Here is an 18,089-nt window from a genome sequence, read left to right on the forward strand (position 1 = left end):
TTTGTAGTTTAGTATCATTGATATCACTTAATCAATTGAAAATATATGTGAAACACATAGAAATTAACATATCTCGGTGTACAACTAAGTTAAATTCGCCTACATATTATTATATATTCATATGCTTATATTATTGACAACTCAACTACAAAAAGTAGAATGGAAGGAGCATCGATAAATCAACAAAATTATACAAAAACAACATTCAAATGAAATAAAAAAAACATTCCCCTCGTATTAGTAATTATAGTTATGCACACTAGGTATATTTCTCATATAGGGAATCACACTTCATAAACAATCACTCATCATGTTTTTATATTATATAAATATAATTAGCAAATACCATTTGTAGAAAACGCATTCATTGATATTATTTATATATATTTGGAAATTAAATAAACCATAGGTCAAACGTCACAAGCATTATAATTAACAGAGATTGTTAGAGCTTAAGAATGTTATTTTGAAACACATTCTCCAAAAAGTTTCATCAAATTGAAATGAATTTAGATGAATGTGATGAATATTGTGCATAGAAACCTAAATAATGTCACAAGAAACGACAACATTGGAAAAATGAGGTTTTAATGAAATAGTATTTTGTAAAGAGTTATAAAAGGGAAATATGTTTCCATTGTCATGGCTAGAGTCTTATGACGTCATAGTGATATGTGAATGCCCCCATGCCAATGCATCATAGTTGTGATCGTTCAAGACGACATGATTAATCGTGATGCCCTAATTATCATTGTTTTTTTTTTGAAAGACCTAATTATCAATGATGTATTTGCCATAATAACTAATAAAGAGCATTTTTTGTATTCAGTATAACTGACACTTTTCAAATCCGAGTGCGACCACGTCTTTTACATGATGGGTAGAAGTTACTTATATAAATATATAAAGTAAATTGTGCTTCTGATTCTTTTCTTACCTAGATGGTCTACATTCAATGAGTAGAAGACATGTTAAAGAATTTTATATATGTTATATTAAGATCGGTTTGAAAAATAACAAGTGTAAGTTAAGATGGGAAATGGGTTAGCCGCAACTCTTACCGATAACTCTATAAAATTATAATTACAAAATAGGTCGTATTATTATCAAAGATGTGCATACAAATAACGATTAACAATTGAAAATATAACCCAAAAGATGATAATATGTATACACTAGTTTTGGGGCCTAACCCCTTCTGGGCTAAATAAACTTAACTTTTAAAATTTAATTCATAAGAAATTTAATAGCATTGTTTGCGTAAACCATAATTGTTTCTAATATATCAAGTAGATGATAATATGTATACACTATCTCAGTTGCCCGAGGTAGTACATATCAAGTAGACCATAATGAAATAATTATTAAGATAATTAAAGTTTAGTTGATTACATAAACTAAAACCAAAGAAATACAACTGTAAATCTAAAGTATAAGAATATCTAAAACTTGACGGAAGCTATGAAACTAATATACATCGTCCGTGTCCCGTCTAATCCCACGTGCAAGCTCAACATCAGCACCCGTTAGCTAAACTCACTGCTCACCATTCCCACAATTGATCACCACAGTTTTGACAACAATTGAAGAGGGTCAGTATGATTACACAAACTTCAACAACAATCACAAGAATAATCAATACAAGTTAACGCAACAATATCGACCACCTCTAAACTCCAAGATCCACAAATGGCTCTCAGCGCAATAGGTACCCACACTGCCAGTGGTAGACCGCAGCCTTGCCACCTAAAGCCCCACTCATTGCAACGAGCAAACCCATATCATTAATGTGAACATCCCCCTTGTGACGGGAGCCACAAGATGCGAACAAGGGGGTGAAGATTATCTCCCAACAATGGCTCCCCAATCAATACCAATAAACACCTCCATCAACCACAAATACGATATTACAATAATCATAAAAAATTAACCACATTATCAATAAATACAACAACGGTATAATCATAATATGTAGGGAAATCCTACCTTTTCGCAATCCAAGCACGCACAAGTAATCGCAATAGTAATCCTCCATGAAAACGTCACCTATAAATAATAATCACATACAATTAATACTACCCCTCAATAATCAATCTAGTGCCCAGTTACCAATTTCCCAAAATCCCCCAAAATTAAGGTTATGTCTACTATAAACATAAGAATATAGATCGAGACTTACAACAACGATTGACATGACGTAAGGTGAAATCCGACAACAAAAGGTAGATTCTACCACCCTTAAAATTCACCAAGCAAGAACACTAGCGGAATGAAATGTTACATTCTACCACCGTTAAAAACAAGGTTACGTTCTCGTAACCGAACTCATATCTGAATAACTAAATACCAATCATACAACCACAACGGAGAATACCAACTAAAGAAGGTTACTTCCACACAACCATGCTGCTAGAATCTTCACAACACTACAAGTCAACGTTATACAAATATAACCCTTATCCTTACAACGATAACATAGTAAATTTAATATGAAAATAGTGCGATCACACTAGGAATTTTTTTTGCTTTGCATTTCTTTTAATAAGTTGCATGCATTGTCAAATCGCCATAACAACACATGCATATCATATCGAGTCTTCGACCGTGTCAATTATAGTTATCGATAATTCGACTTTTAGCTCATTTAAAATTGATAGATAATAAATTGACAAGACCTTTACTTTTAAAAGATTCAGACTTAGCCTTATCAAATAGTGGGAGCCTATGAATCTCAATTTCATAAGGGGTATTGATACGTGCATTTTGTATAGTATTTTTAGCCTATTTTTCCACGTATTTCCATGTACTTTTGTACTGTTTATATTGCATTATGCCCCGAAATGGCTACTTTGGTTCGTCTTGTCTATTTTGCAAGAATGAACGTGAAAGTAGTGGAATCGTACCATTTTCGTCCTCTTTTGCATGCATTTTGAGGAGACGAGATTTTCAGAGCGAGATACTACATTGGGATGCGTGAAGGAATGGTCCACGAAGCACTCGGCTACGAGTTTGGAGCTGTTTTGGAGGAAGAACACTCGATCGAAGACTTTTCTTAGTCGATCGAGTGGTTTCACAAGCTGAGGAGGTCGATCGAGCAATCTGCTGTACTCGATCGAATTGCTGAAATTCAAGGTTACTCGATCGAGTAATATTTCTACTCGATCGAATGGTTTGTTGGCTGAAGTTCTCGATCGAGCTGTTTCAAACTGCTCGATCGAGTGGATTAAGGTTTCACGGGCCTTTATTAATCCGTGAATGTTTATTTTCGTTAATGGACTTGCTATTTCCTATTTAAGTTCGAATAATTAGGTCATTTGGGGATCTTATCATCTCTTAATTACGTTTACTGCTACACTCTCTTCTCTTCATCTCTCCCTTAAAAACTCTTCACTGTAACTTGCTTTCGGGGTTATTTTGCTTGGATCTTGTGTTCTTTACGTCGGAATTCTCGCTATTGTAATTTCTTACTCTCCTGTAATCTTAGTCTTTCATTTGTTCGCATTAATTCTCTTGTTTAGTTCTCTTAATTTCTGCCCTAGTATTATTTATGCGATTTAATTATTATTTCAATATGTTTATTATTAGTTCATTCATTATTATTAATCTTGACAATATTGATAGTATGAGTAGCTAATTTATTTCATGTTGGGACTAGGGGATCTAGGGTAGAATAATGACGATGTAGCGAATAAGCAAGATAACTTATTTGTGAGATTCTGTAACCATGGCAATTTAACTGTATCACCGACTTAGTTTAGTGCACGCTTCTAAGTTACCCTTTAATCTGGTTAAATTTAATCCTGGATCGGAAGATTGGACTAAATAGACCTGCTATGAACAGTAGACTACCCTGGCGAGGACGGAAGTTAAGTTAGTGGAAATCTCGGATAGAAAGTGGACCGGAAGGACCTTTCAACATCCGTCTCACAATGAGTTATCTAGACTATTTGCAGTTGAGTCATTAGGCTACCGTAGTGAACCGAAATCCCGACATGTTCCCTCTTTATTGATATTCTTATTCCTATTTTCTGCCTTTTTACTGCTCTTTCTTTATCTCTCTTTCCTTTAAGCCTTTTAGTTCAAATTTACAACCCCCTATTTTTGACCTTAAACAGATATCTTTCTTCCCTGTGGAGATCGACCCGACTTCCCTAGCTATATAGTTAATGCCAGTTGGTTATTTTTGGTAGGTACACGACTGCCTTGTCAAATTTTGGCGCCGTTGCCGGGGAGGCAATAGCCCTATCTGTTTTTGTTTTCATTTATTGTTATCCATCTCAGGGAATTTTCATTCCTTGAGACAGTTCTCATTATTCTATTTCAGTACTGTGTATGCCCAGGTCAAACAGGTCGGAGTTAGTTTCAGCTGATTCTGAGCCAGAGAGATTGTTTCGGCATAGACTCCGTCTGCAAAGAGATCTTCGAAAGGAAGACTTGAGTACTTTCGAGCCCGAGCTACAACATTTTCTATTCGCACAAGATCAGTCTTTAGAAGAAGACATTCCTATTTCTGCCAATCAACCAGTAAAGATGCCGAATATTGCAAGTCACTCGGAGCCTACAACATCCTCTATTCCTAAAGGTTTCAATCTCCAGACTGAAGACGGCAACACATTTGATATCAGACCGTCTTACATAAATCTGATGGAGAGGAATCTGTATAGGGGTGTGGCAGGTGAAGACCCAAGGAAGCATATGGAGGTCTTTACTGATTACTACTCTACTATTCCCGCTACAAAGGGAGTAACTTAAGACAAGATAAAGGAGGTGCTATTTCCTTTTTCTTTGACTAACTCAGCCCGTGAGTGGCTGACTGATCTTGATCGCACTGTTGCTGGTATTACCAATTGGGAGACTCTCGCGCTTGCCTTTTATAAACGATATTTCCCTCCACAGCGTACTAATCAGCTGAGGGCAAAGATTACCAGTTTCAAGCAGGCACCTAATGATACTTTCTATGAAGCTTGGTGTCGGTTCAAGAGGTTGTTGAGGTCTCTTCCTCACCATGGTTTCGATCCGTGGTTTCTGTGCAATGAGTTCTACAATGGGTTGTACAATGACCACAGAGCTATACTTGACGCCTCATCCAACGGAAGATTTCAAAAGAATATTAATGATGATAAGGGATGTGCCGTTATTGAGGAGATGGCGACCCATTGTGCTGAATATGGGAACCCACGGGATGGTATTCGAACAGGTCATTCAGTTGATAAGGCAGTTGTGGCTCAACTGGAAGCCATGAATGCCCGTTTTTATAGATTGGAGCTGCAACCTACTGGAGATCAACAGACGGTTCATCTATTGACTAGACAGGAAACTGTCACTTGTGAGAGGTGTCGAAGTGATGATGGTCATACTCCTATTGACTGTCTTACGGAGAAAAAATAATTAAGTCCTTGCTTTTCAACAATACAGGCAAGGAGGGGGTTCTTATTATAACAACCAAGGGGCTGTCCATCCCAATCTGAGGCGGACAAGTCAAAATGTGCTCAATCCCACTCCTCCACCGTAGCAACAGCCATATGTTCCTCCTCATAAGGCTCAACAAGGCTTTCAAAAGCCTCCTTCTTTTCCTCCACCGAATCACGGTGCATCATCTTCAAGTAGAGTAAGTGAGATAGGTGAGTTAAAGACGATGTTGCAGTCTTTGACAAAGCAATGGCAACTGAGTGACCAACAGAAAGATGCGTCCATCAAGTCACTTGAAACTCAAGTTGCTCAGTTAGCCGCGAACTAGTCCACGAGGAAACCGGGTCATTTCCCGTCTCAATTCGAGAATAATCCACATGAGACGGTAAATTTTATTAATTTGAGAAGTGGTCGTTCAAATGAAGGACCAAATTTGTCACTTTCCGATGACATATCAGACCCGAGGAGGGATGCTAATGACGCTGAACAATTCACTGTTGCTAAAAAAGAGCTGACCACGAAGAAACTACTCGATCGACTAGTTTCTGGAGGTCGATCGAGTGGAAATTCTACTCGATCGAGTGAACATGATTTTGAACCGATCGATCAAGAAACTCTAAATGCTCGATCGAGTAAAAAGGCCGAGGAAACCGTTCGATCGAGTGGTATTTTTTCTCGATCGGACACTATTGATAATGAAGTACTCGATCGAGAGCTTACTAGTGCTCGATCGAGTGATATTTCACCTGGACAGACTCGTTCGATAGGTAAAAAGTCTCGATCGAGTGACAAAGAGCTTGATCCAGCCGATACGTTGGAAGAAAGGAACAAGGGGCTCGAGATACCTATTACCGTGCCCTTCCCGAGGTGATTACAGAACACGAAGGCTAATCATCAGTTCGGTAAATTTTCCGAGCTCCTGAAAAGCTTGCAAGTCACTGTTCCGTTCGCTGAATTGCTGACACAGGTACCCTCTTACCATAAATTTATGAAAGAAATTTTATCGCGTAAGAGGCACATTAATGATCATGAGACGGTAGCTGTAGATACCTCGTTTCTGCACCTCCCGCCAAACACCCAGTGATGATTGGGCTGCATGTCTAGCATATGTCGCGATTTTATGACGTTTCTTAAATCGGTTAATAAAAGGTCACTCAAACACTTGTGTCTACCTCATGATTGTCATCTAGGTGTCATTACGGTCGTTTTGGCAGTAATTAGAGTTCATTTGGAGCCCAGGTCAAAAACCGTTTTTATTTCCTAAAACTGTCAAATCCTGAGTCAAAGCAATGTGCTTGTCTACCTAAGGTTAGGATGTCATAAAATGTTGATATTATATCTCATTTTGAGCCTTATGTCACTTCATTGGGCTAAACATAAAGTTTACATTACAAAATGTGCATTTCATTTATTTAAAATGACAACCCGAACTTTAGGCCCGTTTTATGAGGTGTTAACGACATTTTTGGGTCGGGCCTATTTCATAGAAAGTTCTATCTCTTTCGTAGCTTTCCAACGCCACCGAAATCACCTTATTCCGAGTCATGTAGAGAAAGTTATGCCTAAAATACGACAGGCTGTCAAACGCGCTTTCTTGCGCAGGAGGAACCCGCTGAGGAAAGGACGCAGCAAGTGCTGCGCCTCTTCCAAGGGACGCAGCACTTGCTGCGCCTTTTCCTCAAGGTTTTATTTTTGTCAAAGTTTCCGTGTTTAACCTAAGTCGGTTGTTTCCGGATCTTTCTCTCCTTTCCTAAACCCTAATTCTGTGATTAGAATAAATAGGGACCTTCGTTCCTCATATTTCTCACGCGAGTGTCCGCCTTTCTCTTCTCCCTTTGCATTCTAAGACCACGCTCTTGCTTTTTGGCGCCTACGTGCTTGAACTTTCGACCACGTAAGCTCGGATCCTTCCGAGTACCAGCCTCGTTTTGCATGACCGACCAATTTGACCAACTCCAATACACCATAATCAATTAATCAATTCAATTTGCTTTTAAATCCTTTTTCAAGGGCACTTTCATATTTGCATTATAGATCGAGTCGAGTTACCACTAAAAACCGATTTAGTTAAATCTCGCGACGCTAACATGTAAGTCCGAGGGTGTAAAATCCCAATTTTATTTAATGTATTTTATTTAATGTATTTATTTTCTGTATTATGATTAATGTAAGAATTTATGTCATAAGCATGCTCGAAACCGTCTTTTAAAACCTTTTTTTTAAACCCGTTTTAACGGAAGTAACACAGATCTGACGTGGGGAAGAATCGCATCAACTGATGCGCCTTCTGGAAAGGGCGCAGCATCTGCTGCGCCTCTTCCAGGGGCTGCTTTCAGTTGATGCACTTCTTCTTCTTCCTCGGGTTTTTGTTCCTTTTGTCTTTTATTTTTCTTTCTTCGTTCTGTAGATACCCGTATGCGTCGATATTGGAATTTATAGAGAACCCGACAAACACCCGATGATGATAGGGCACATGTATTCTTTAGTTGTCATTGTCATTATTTGGGCTCGTTTTACGATGTAGAATGAGCGTTGTCGACGAAGTATTTTATTAATTTAAATGATATTTAAATTAAATGTTTTTTTTAAAGTGAATTCATTTTATTGTTTTAATTTGAATTTATTTTCTTAAATTTATTTTATTGAAAATAAAATATATTTTTGATTTGAAAAATCATTCTTTAGTTATTTGAATTGAAAAATCAATTTATATCGTTTATAAACCGTATTTGAAGAACTCGATTTTTTACGATGGTTTTATACGCGATGTTTGAGCTCGTTTTCTACTTGATTTGGGCTCGATTTTCAACGCACTTTCAGCCCAATCCCCTCTCCTCCAACCCGTGTTCAAATCCCAGCCAAAACCCACCACAAAACCCTGGCTTAGCCCTCCCAAATCACGTCCCAAACAGCCCAACACCACCTTCACTGCTCTGTTTTGCAGCCCCAAATCCGACACCAAAACTGCCCCGTATTCGACTCCAATGCGACCCATATCTCACCTCCCACCTAGCCCACATATCAAGCTATAATTCCAAGCCATTTCCCATGCAACCCACATCCAAACTCCTTCACAAACCTCACGCAACAAGCAGCCCCCCTGTTTTCGTTCTCCAAACCCGAGCCCAATCAAACACTTCCAAACCCGCTCCAAACGGCTACCAAACCCATGCCCATGACCACCCATCCACACCTGACTATCTTAAACATATTACCATGCCTTGACCACCAAGAAACACCCCTCAAAAATCCTACACGAGCTCATGAAAGCTGCTGGACAGCAGCAGCGAAACAAAGCAGCCCGACTGCTTGTTGCTCTCTTTTACCCTACTTTAACTCCCTATAAATACCTCCCCTATGCCATACTTTCATTCCTCTAAGTTCTCCATACATACTACCGTCACTCACCAGCATTAATCTCCAAAAACAAACCCTAATTGCCTCTCAAAACTCTCGACAAAACCGATACATCCAAACTGAGAAACAGTTTGTGTCTCTCTCGAAATACCATTCGTTCTCCCTTCAAATCTCCATTAAAATTCGCGTTTCTTGTTCCTAATTAACCATATAACATCCATCTACATCTTAGACAAAGATTCACGAGCCAAATTGACCTTGAGAGTACACGAATCCCCTCGAAAAACAGAGTGTCATACACTCTGTTTTCGCGGCTTTTCCTGTCTGTCCAGTTCTGTTTGTGCTCGTTTTTCGTGCCCAATAACTTAGAACGAGCGTGATTTAATTTAAGATCTTTGTTCTACTCTCTTTCTAGTTTTCGAAACATCTTTTAAATCTAATTTTCACCGTGAAACGAGTGAGAAATTGCAGTTTGAAAGTTGCTGTCCAGATTTACAAAAAAACGTGTTGTTTGCTTTGTTCCTTCGTCGACGACGGCCTCTCGAGATAAAATCTACCATCGATTACGACCCAAGACGGTGTCAACGATACATGTAGGTTGAGGGTGCATCAAATCCTCCTATTCTCCTTTTTATTTCGTTCTTTTATGTTTGTTTTTTTTTATTGTTCGTTTTACGTTGTTTATCGTTTTGTTTGTCGTTTGATATCGTTAACTATGAAACTAGTTTAGTCCGAGTATGAGTTAAAGTACCACCACGAACACCCGCGCTGACTTTAGATGGGAAAGAAATCCGCCACATCGGTCGGTCGTATCCCCCATCTCATTTACATATCCTCGTGTTCAAGGTAGGGCATTAATAAAACGAATCCTAACTTCGTTCCTCGCTTTTGACCCCTTGCTTGTTTCGTTCAATTCGACCTACCCTAGGACCCGTTGCATGTTAGTTCGACCCCTGTTTGTTAACATATGATTCATTTAGACGACTTTAGATCGATTAAATAACCTAATTAGACATGTTAGGGTGCTTCGACACAAGCATTAAAATCGACCAACAATTCTATAACCTAATTGAATCCATCTCTCTTTTCACCTAATTTCTCGCTAGTATAAGAGTGCGTGATTAGCACCTTCTTATTAACACTCGACGAGTTAACTTAATTAGCGAACTTGACCTAATTCGACCCTTTTAGGCCGTGTAGAACACTCGGTTTTAGGCGAAGCCTTCTGACCTCTTTTATCATCAATTTCTAATGTATATCCTATATCGCTTTGAAAATCTATCTAACCTAATGAACCTAACCTAGGAACTAGGGTGGCCGTGCCTGGGGCCGTGTGCTTGGCCGTGCCTTTTGTCATTCTTGCTTCATCTTTATATCGTTTATTCATCGTTGTTTTGTATGTTGTAATTACCTTTTGCTTATCGAGTCGTCTCTTGTAATTCACTTGTAATTAGTTTTCTTTTGGGTCGAGTCAATCGATTTATAAAACCTTAGTCTTATTTGGTTAGATAGTTGTGCTCCAATTCATGTAAGAGCGTAGTAAATCGCATGTTGTTTAAAGCAACATGGCCCGATTTATGCTAATGCATGCTTTGGTGTGTGACCCAATGTCTAATTCGATAAGATTAAACGAAAGCACGCATTACGAGGAGTGACCGAAGGCCGTGAGTTATGTAAACCGTGGGCCACCCCTTTGTGCACGTTTTCCTAGGCCGAATGGCCATGTGTCGTGTATGGTGTCGTATATAGCAATTGTATTTAGATCGAGTTGTATCTCTAAATTCTCGTTATGTCGGCATGAAATGCCTGGGTTGTAATAGGGTAGATCCCAATGGCTCCCCCATTCCCCTCAAGCCTTGTTTGCTTTGTATGTTGTTAGATCAATCAACCCACATGCTAAATTACAACTTTGACAAAGTTAGTTTAGTTGCATCTAAATCGACATAGAAACTTCACATGTTAGGGTTTTAAAACGATGTTTGCATATCATATATCGCAGTAGCTACGACCTTGATTGAAATCCGATACTTGACTTAGTAGAGGCCGTTATCGACGGGCGGGGTTAGGTGTCCTTATGGGCTTCCTAACACGTACCCTCACCCCTTACTCAAGATCTATGGTTTGTGGATCCGTCTAAATACCATTGGATTACGAGAGTCATTCAAATCGAGTGATATAGGGTACAAGTCTTTATCTTTAATCACTCGTAGTCGATTGGCTTTACGCTTTTCGACGAAAGGTGTAAAGTTGACTTGAACGGTTCCAAGTTCCCAAAAAACTTGGTGGCGACTCTAATTTGTCTTAATTCGATTCGAAAGAACCTCGAGTCATTTATGCCTAGTGTGGATCTCGCGGACGTAGTTCCCGCGGGCGTTGCCCACACGTTCTTTCCCTTATTTCACCTAATAATTTTCAAATTAGTTTTTATGAATCCATTTCAAAAATTCTCGACTTAAATCCCTTATAATTAATATTTGTGGGTTTTCGTCACAAATTCAAAATCGGATTTTAGAGACTCGATTCGTTCATATCATGTCCCTTGATTTCGTTTTTGATACATGTTTTAAATCTGTTTTCTTCATCAATTCGTAATCCTTTGTTTCCGCCATTAACTTCAAGTTTGTAAATAAATCAATTCCAACATCGTAAATAATATCTAATTTATAATAATTCCTTTTAAATTGTTTTCTTTCACTTCATGACGATCCCAGATGCATGTAAATCAATTAATCACTTCTACTCGAGTTACCAACCAATAAATCAATGTAAATTAACCAACGAACATTAAAAAACCGCGAGTCTGACTTTCACAGTTAGAACCCAACTCAAGAACAGACACAGGAAGTGCTGCGCCTCTTCCAGAGGACGCAACAGATGTTGCGCCTGTTCTGAGGTGGTTTCTGCCTCTAAACTCTTCTCGTTTTGACGTAGGGTTTCTAATTAGGATTTTAGTTAACCATTATTCTTATTATCACCATATTTTCCATATTTTCCTTATTTTCCATATTTTCCTTATTTTTCATAATTTCCATATTTTCCTTATTTTCTAAATTTCCATATTTTCCATATTTTCCAAATTTCCATATTTTCCATAATTTCCTTATTTTCCAAATTTCCAAATTTTCCATATTTCCATATTTCCATATTTTCCAAATTTCCATATTTTCCAAATTTCCTTATTTTCCAAATTTTCCTTTTCTTCAAATTTTCTTATTTTCCAATTTTCCTAATTTAAATCAATTTCCAATTTTCTTATTTTTTCCAATTTTCTAATTTTCATTTATTCTTTTAATTTTATTTCTAAAACTCTTTTGGGCATGTTTATGACGTAAATTCAAGTTTATCAATTGTAATTTATTTCTTTATTTCGTATTCGTATTTATTATGTATGATCGACCCGACTTTCCTAGCTATATAGTTAGTGCCAGTTGGTTATTTTTGGTAGGTACACGACTGCCTTGTCAAATTTTGGCGCCGTTGCTGGGGAGGCAATAGCCCTATCTGTTTTTGTTTTCATTTATTTTTATCCGTCTCAGGGAATTTTCATTCCTTGAGACAGTTCTCATTATTCTCTTTCAGTACTGTGTATGCCCAGGTCAAACAGGTCGGAGTTAGTTTCAACTGATTCTGAGCCAGAGAGATTGTTTCGGCATAGACTCCGTCTGCAAAGAGATCTTCGAAAGGAAGACTTGAGTACTTTCGAGCCCGAGCTACAACATTTTCTATCCGCACAAGATCAGTCTTTAGAAGAAGACATTCCTATTTCTGCCAATCAACCAGTAAAGATGCCGAATATTGCAAGTCACTCGGAGCCTACAACATCCTCTTTTCCTAAAGGTTTCAATCTCCAGACTGAAGACGGCAACACATTTGATATCAGACCGTCTTACATAAATCTGATGGAGAGGAATCTGTATAGGGGTGTGGCAGGTGAAGACCCAAGGAAGCATATGGAGGTCTTTACTGATTACTACTCTACTATTCCCGCTACAAAGGGAGTAACTCAAGACAAGATAAAGGAGGTGCTATTTCCTTTTTCTTTGACTAACTCAGCCCGTGAGTGGCTGACTGATCTTGACCGCATTGCTGCTGGTATTACCAATTGGGAGACTCTCGCGCTTGCCTTCTATAAACGATATTTCCCTCCGCAGCGTACTAATCAGCTGAGGGCAAAGATTACCAGTTTCAAGCAGGCACCTGATGATACTTTCTATGAAGCTTGGTGTCAGTTCAAGAGGTTGTTGAGGTCTCTTCCTCACCATGGTTTCGATCCATGGTTTCTGTGCAATGAGTTCTACAATGGGTTGTACGATGACCACAGAGCTATACTTGACGCCTCATCCAACGAAAAATTTCAAAAGAATACTGATGATGATGATAAGGGATGGGCCATTATTGAGGAGATGGCGACCCATTGTGCTGAATATGGGAACCCACGGGATGGTATTCGAACAGTTCATTCAGTTGATAAGGCAGTTGTGGCTCAACTGGAAGCCATGAATGCCCATTTTGATAGATTGGAGCTGCAACCTGCTGGAGCTGCAACCTGCTGGAGATCAACAGACGGTTCATCTATTGACTAGACCGGAAACTGTCACTTGTGAGAGGTGTGGAAGTGATGATGGTCATACTGCTATTGACTGTCTTACGGAGAAAGAATAAGTCCTTGCTTTTCAACAATATAGGCAAGGAGGGGGTTCTTATTATAACAACCAAGGGGCTGTCCATCCCAATCTGAGGCGGACAAGTCAAAATGTGCTCAATCCCACTCCTCCACCGCAGAAACAGCCATATGTTCCTCCTCATAAGGCTCAACAAGGCTTTCAAAAGCCTCCTTCTTTTCCTCCACCGAATCACGGTGCATCATCTTCAAGTAGAGTAAGTGAGATAGGTGAGTTAAAGACGATGTTGCAGTCTTTGACAAAGCAATGGCAACTGAGTGACCAACAGAAAGATGCGTCCATCAAGTCACTTGAAACTCAAGTTGCTCAGTTAGCCGCGAACTAGTCCACGAGGAAACGGGGTCATTTCCCGTCTCAATCCGAGAAGAATCCACATGAGACGGTAAATTTTATTAATTTGAGAAGTGGTCGTTCATATGAAGGACCAAATTTGTCACTTTCCGATGACATATCAGACCCGAGAAGGGATGCAAATGACGCTGAACAGTTCACCGTTGCTGAAAAAGAGCTGACCACGAAGACACTACTCGATCGACTAGTTTCTGGTGGTCGATCGAGTGGAAATTCTAATCGATCGAGTGAACAGGATTTTGAACCGATCGATCAAGAAACTCTAAATGCTCGATCGAGTAAAAATGCTGAGGAAACCGTTCGATCGAATGGTATTTTTTCTCGATCGGACACTATTGATAATGAAGTACTCGATCGAGAGCCTACTAGTGCTCGATCGAGTGATATTTCACCTCGACAGACTCGTTCGATAGGTAAAAAGTCTCGATCGAGTTACAAAGAGCTTGATCCAGCCGATACAATGGAAGAAAGGAACAAGTGGCTCGAGATACCTATTACCGTGCCCTTCCCGAGGTGATTACAGAACACGAAGGCTAATCATTAGTTCGGTAAATTTGTCGAGCTCCTGAAAAGCTTGCAAGTCACTGTTCCATTCGCTGAATTGCTGACACATGTACCCTCTTACCTTAAATTTATGAAAGAAATTTTATCGCGTAAGAGGCACATTAATGATCATGAGACGGTAGCTGTAGATACCTCGTTTCTGCACCTCCCGCCAAACACCCAGTGATGATTGGGCCGCATGTCTAGAATATGTCGCGATTTTATGACGTTTCTTAAATCGGTTAATAAAAGGTAACTCAAACACTTGTGTCTACCTCATGGTTGTCATCTAGGTGTCATTATGGTCGTTTTGGCAGTAATTAGAGTTCATTTGGAGCCCGGGTCAAAAACCGTCTTTATTTCCTAAAACCGTCAAATCCTGAGTCAAAGCAATGTGCTTGTCTACCTAAGGTTAGGATGTCATAAAATGTTGATATTATATCTCATTTTGAGTCTTATGTCACTTCATTGGGCTAAACATAAAGTTTACATTACAAAATGTGCATTTCATTTAGTTAAAATGACAACCCGAACTTTAGGCCCGTTTTACGAGGTGATAACGACATTTTTGGGTCGAGCCTATTTTATAGAATGTTCTATCTCTTTCTTAGCTTTCCAACGCCACCGAAATCACCTTATTCCGAGTCATGTAGAGAAAGTTATGCCTAAAATACGACAGACTGTCAAACGCGCTTTCTTGCGCAGGAGGAACCCGCTGAGGAAAGGACGCAGCAAGTGTTGCGCCTCTTCCAAGGGACGCAGCACTTGCTGCGCCTTTTCCTCAAGGTTTTATTTTTGTCAAAGTTTCCGTGTTTAACCTAAGTCGGTTGTTTCCGGATCTTTCTCTCCTTTCCTAAACCCTAATTCTGTGATTAGTATAAACAGGGACCTTCGTTCCTCATATTTCTCACGCGAGTGTCCGCCTTTCTCTTCTCCCTTTGCATTGTAAGACCACGCTCTTGGTTTTTGGCGCCTACATGCTTGAACTTTCGACCACGTAAGCTCGGATCCTTCCGAGTACCAGCCTCGTTTTGCATGACCGACCAATTTGACCAACTCCAATACACCATAATCAATTAATCAATTCAATTTTCTTTTAAATCCTTTTTCAAGGGCACTTTCATATTTGCATTATAGATCGAGTCGAGTTACCACTAAAAACCGATTTAGTTAAATCTCGCGACGCTAACATGTAAGTCCGAGGGTGTAAAATCCCAATTTTATTTAATGTATTTATTTTCTGTATTATGATTAATGTAAGAATTTATGTCATAAGCATGCTCGAAACCGTCTTTTAAAACCTTTTTTTTTAAACCCTTTTTAACGGAAGTAACACAGATCTGACGTGGGGAAGAATCGCATCAACTGATGCGCCTTCTGGAAAGGGCACAGCATCTTCCAGGGGCTGCTTTCAGTTGATGCACTTCTTATTCTTCCTCGGGTTTTTGTTCCTTTCGTCTTTTATTTTTCTTTCTTCGTTCTTTCCCTTATTTCACCTAATAATTTTCAAATTAGTTTTTATGAATCCATTTCAATAATTCTCGACTTAAATCCCTTATAATTAATATTTGTGGGTTTTCGTCACAAATTCAAAATCGGATTTTAGAGACTCGATTCGTTCATATCATGTCCCTTGATTTCGTTTTTGATACATGTTTTAAATCTGTTTTGTTCATCAATTCGTAATCCTTTGTTTCCGCCATTAACTTCAAGTTTGTAAATAAATCAATTCCAAAATCGTAAATAATATCTAATTTATAATAATTCGTTTTAAATTGTTTTCTTTCACTTCATGACGATCCCAGATGCATGTAAATCAATTAATCACTTCTACTCGAGTTACCAACCAATAAATCAATGTAAATTAACCAACGAACATTAAAAAACCGCGAAGTCGACTTTCATAAATCGGAACCCAACTCAAGAACAGACGCAGGAAGTGCTGCGCCTCTTCCAGAGGACGCAGCAGATGCTGCGCCTGTTCTGAGGTGGTTTCTGCCTCTGAACTCTTCTCGTTTTGACGTAGTTAACCATTATTCTTATTATCACCATATTTTCCATATTTTCCTTATTTTCCATATTTTCCTTATTTTTCATAATTTCCATATTTTCCTTATTTTCTAAATTTCCATATTTTCCATATTTTCCAAATTTCCATATTTTCCATAATTTCCTTATTTTCCAAATTTCCAAATTTTCCATATTTCCATATTTTCCAAATTTCCTTATTTTCCAAATTTTCCTTTTCTTCAAATTTCCTTATTTTCCAATTTTCCTAATTTAAATCAATTTCCAATTTTCTTATTTTTTCCAATTTTCTAATTTTCATTTATTCTTTTATTTTTATTTCTAAAACTCTTTTGGGCATGTTTATGACGTAAATTCAAGTTTATCAATTGTAATTTATTTCTTTATTTCGTATTCGTATTTATTATGTATGATTTATTTACTTGGCATTCACATGTAATTAATCTAACATTAACTTCGACCCCAATTTATGTGCTAATTACTTGTTCACCGACGTAGTATTAATTCTCACATGCAAAGATTAATTTAATGGATGTTGCATTGCATGCATATAATCGACAATATATCGAGTATAGACAATTTCCCTAATCATTAGTAGAGGCCGCTATCGAGGCGGGCGGGATTAGGTGTTCGATCAAAAGAGCTTCCTAATACGTACCCTCACCCCTTACTCCAGGTCTCTGTGAACATCCGTGTTCATTGGCATCCACGAGAGTCATTCTAGACATAGAATGCTAAGGGTAACGAGTTCTTGGTGCTCATGTCACTACTTTGCGTCTTGACATGGCACGCGTTATTCTAACGGCTTTCAATTTTCCACAATAAATTGGTGGCGACTCCAGAAATGCAAACGCTTGTTCCCAAGCGCCCCCGTGGGCTCGCGTCCACAGTAGCTTTGACCGAGGTAGGGACTGCCCTAGTTCAAAATAAGCTACCACCTAAACAATCAGACCCGGATAGTTTCTCAATTCCATGTCACATAGGTACCCACTTGATTGACAACGCGATATGCGATCTTGGTGCTAGCGTGAGAGTCTTACCTCTGTCTCTCGCAAAGAGACTTGGTTTGACTAAGTTTAATTGCACAAACATGACCGTACAGATGGCCGACCGTAGTATATCACGGCCGTTAGGTGTCATAGAGGACATACCTGTTAAGATCGGGAGATTCTTTGTCCGCATTAACTTTGTTGTGCTTGATATCCTCGAAGATACCCATACCCCTATCATTTTAAGGAGACCATTCTTATATATTGCTCGCGCAGTGATAGATGTCGGGGGCAAGACATTGATATTTCAGGTAGGAGACGAGGAATTAATCTTCCATGAGTCTAAGTCCCGAAGGGCTCCCATGCAAGCTCAGCCTTGCAATGCCCTTTCCTCTACTGACCCTCATATTGAAATTCCAGATGAAAATTTGGAATATTGCGCTGCTATTGTGACCCCCCCGCCTCAGATTGAGAGCAAAAAGGAGGAGAATTCGTCTATTTTCCTTGCTGCAGGTACAGATGAAAATAATGCAGGAGATGTCAAAGGTCATTGTGTAAGTAAAGTCAATCAAGTTGGAGATCCAAACATAAAAGCTGGTGAGAAAGAAAAAGGAATGAGAAAAGTTCGTGCGTATGTGGACGTCAACTATTCTCCTCCTAATAGTTCAAGTTCAAGCTCCTGGAGAAGGAAGAGGACAGTCAATAATGCTGAAGGGACGTCCTCCAGTCA

General features: G+C 38.9%; 2 non-coding genes across 2 annotated transcripts; both read right to left on the bottom strand.

Moving 5' to 3' along the window:
* Positions 1-4,906: 4,906 nt before the first annotated feature.
* LOC141638568 (small nucleolar RNA R71) lies at positions 4,907-5,012 on the bottom strand. Its single transcript, XR_012542116.1, has one exon. It is a non-coding gene; the product is annotated as a small nucleolar RNA R71 (small nucleolar RNA).
* A 7,915-nt stretch (positions 5,013-12,927) lies between these two features.
* Positions 12,928-13,033, bottom strand: LOC141638571 (small nucleolar RNA R71). Its single transcript, XR_012542119.1, has one exon. It is a non-coding gene; the product is annotated as a small nucleolar RNA R71 (small nucleolar RNA).
* Between the last annotated feature and the right edge of the window lie 5,056 nt (positions 13,034-18,089).

This window comes from Silene latifolia, unplaced genomic scaffold (assembly GCF_048544455.1).
Source record: "Silene latifolia isolate original U9 population unplaced genomic scaffold, ASM4854445v1 scaffold_20.1, whole genome shotgun sequence".
In the NCBI taxonomy this organism is placed as follows: domain Eukaryota; kingdom Viridiplantae; phylum Streptophyta; class Magnoliopsida; order Caryophyllales; family Caryophyllaceae; genus Silene; species Silene latifolia.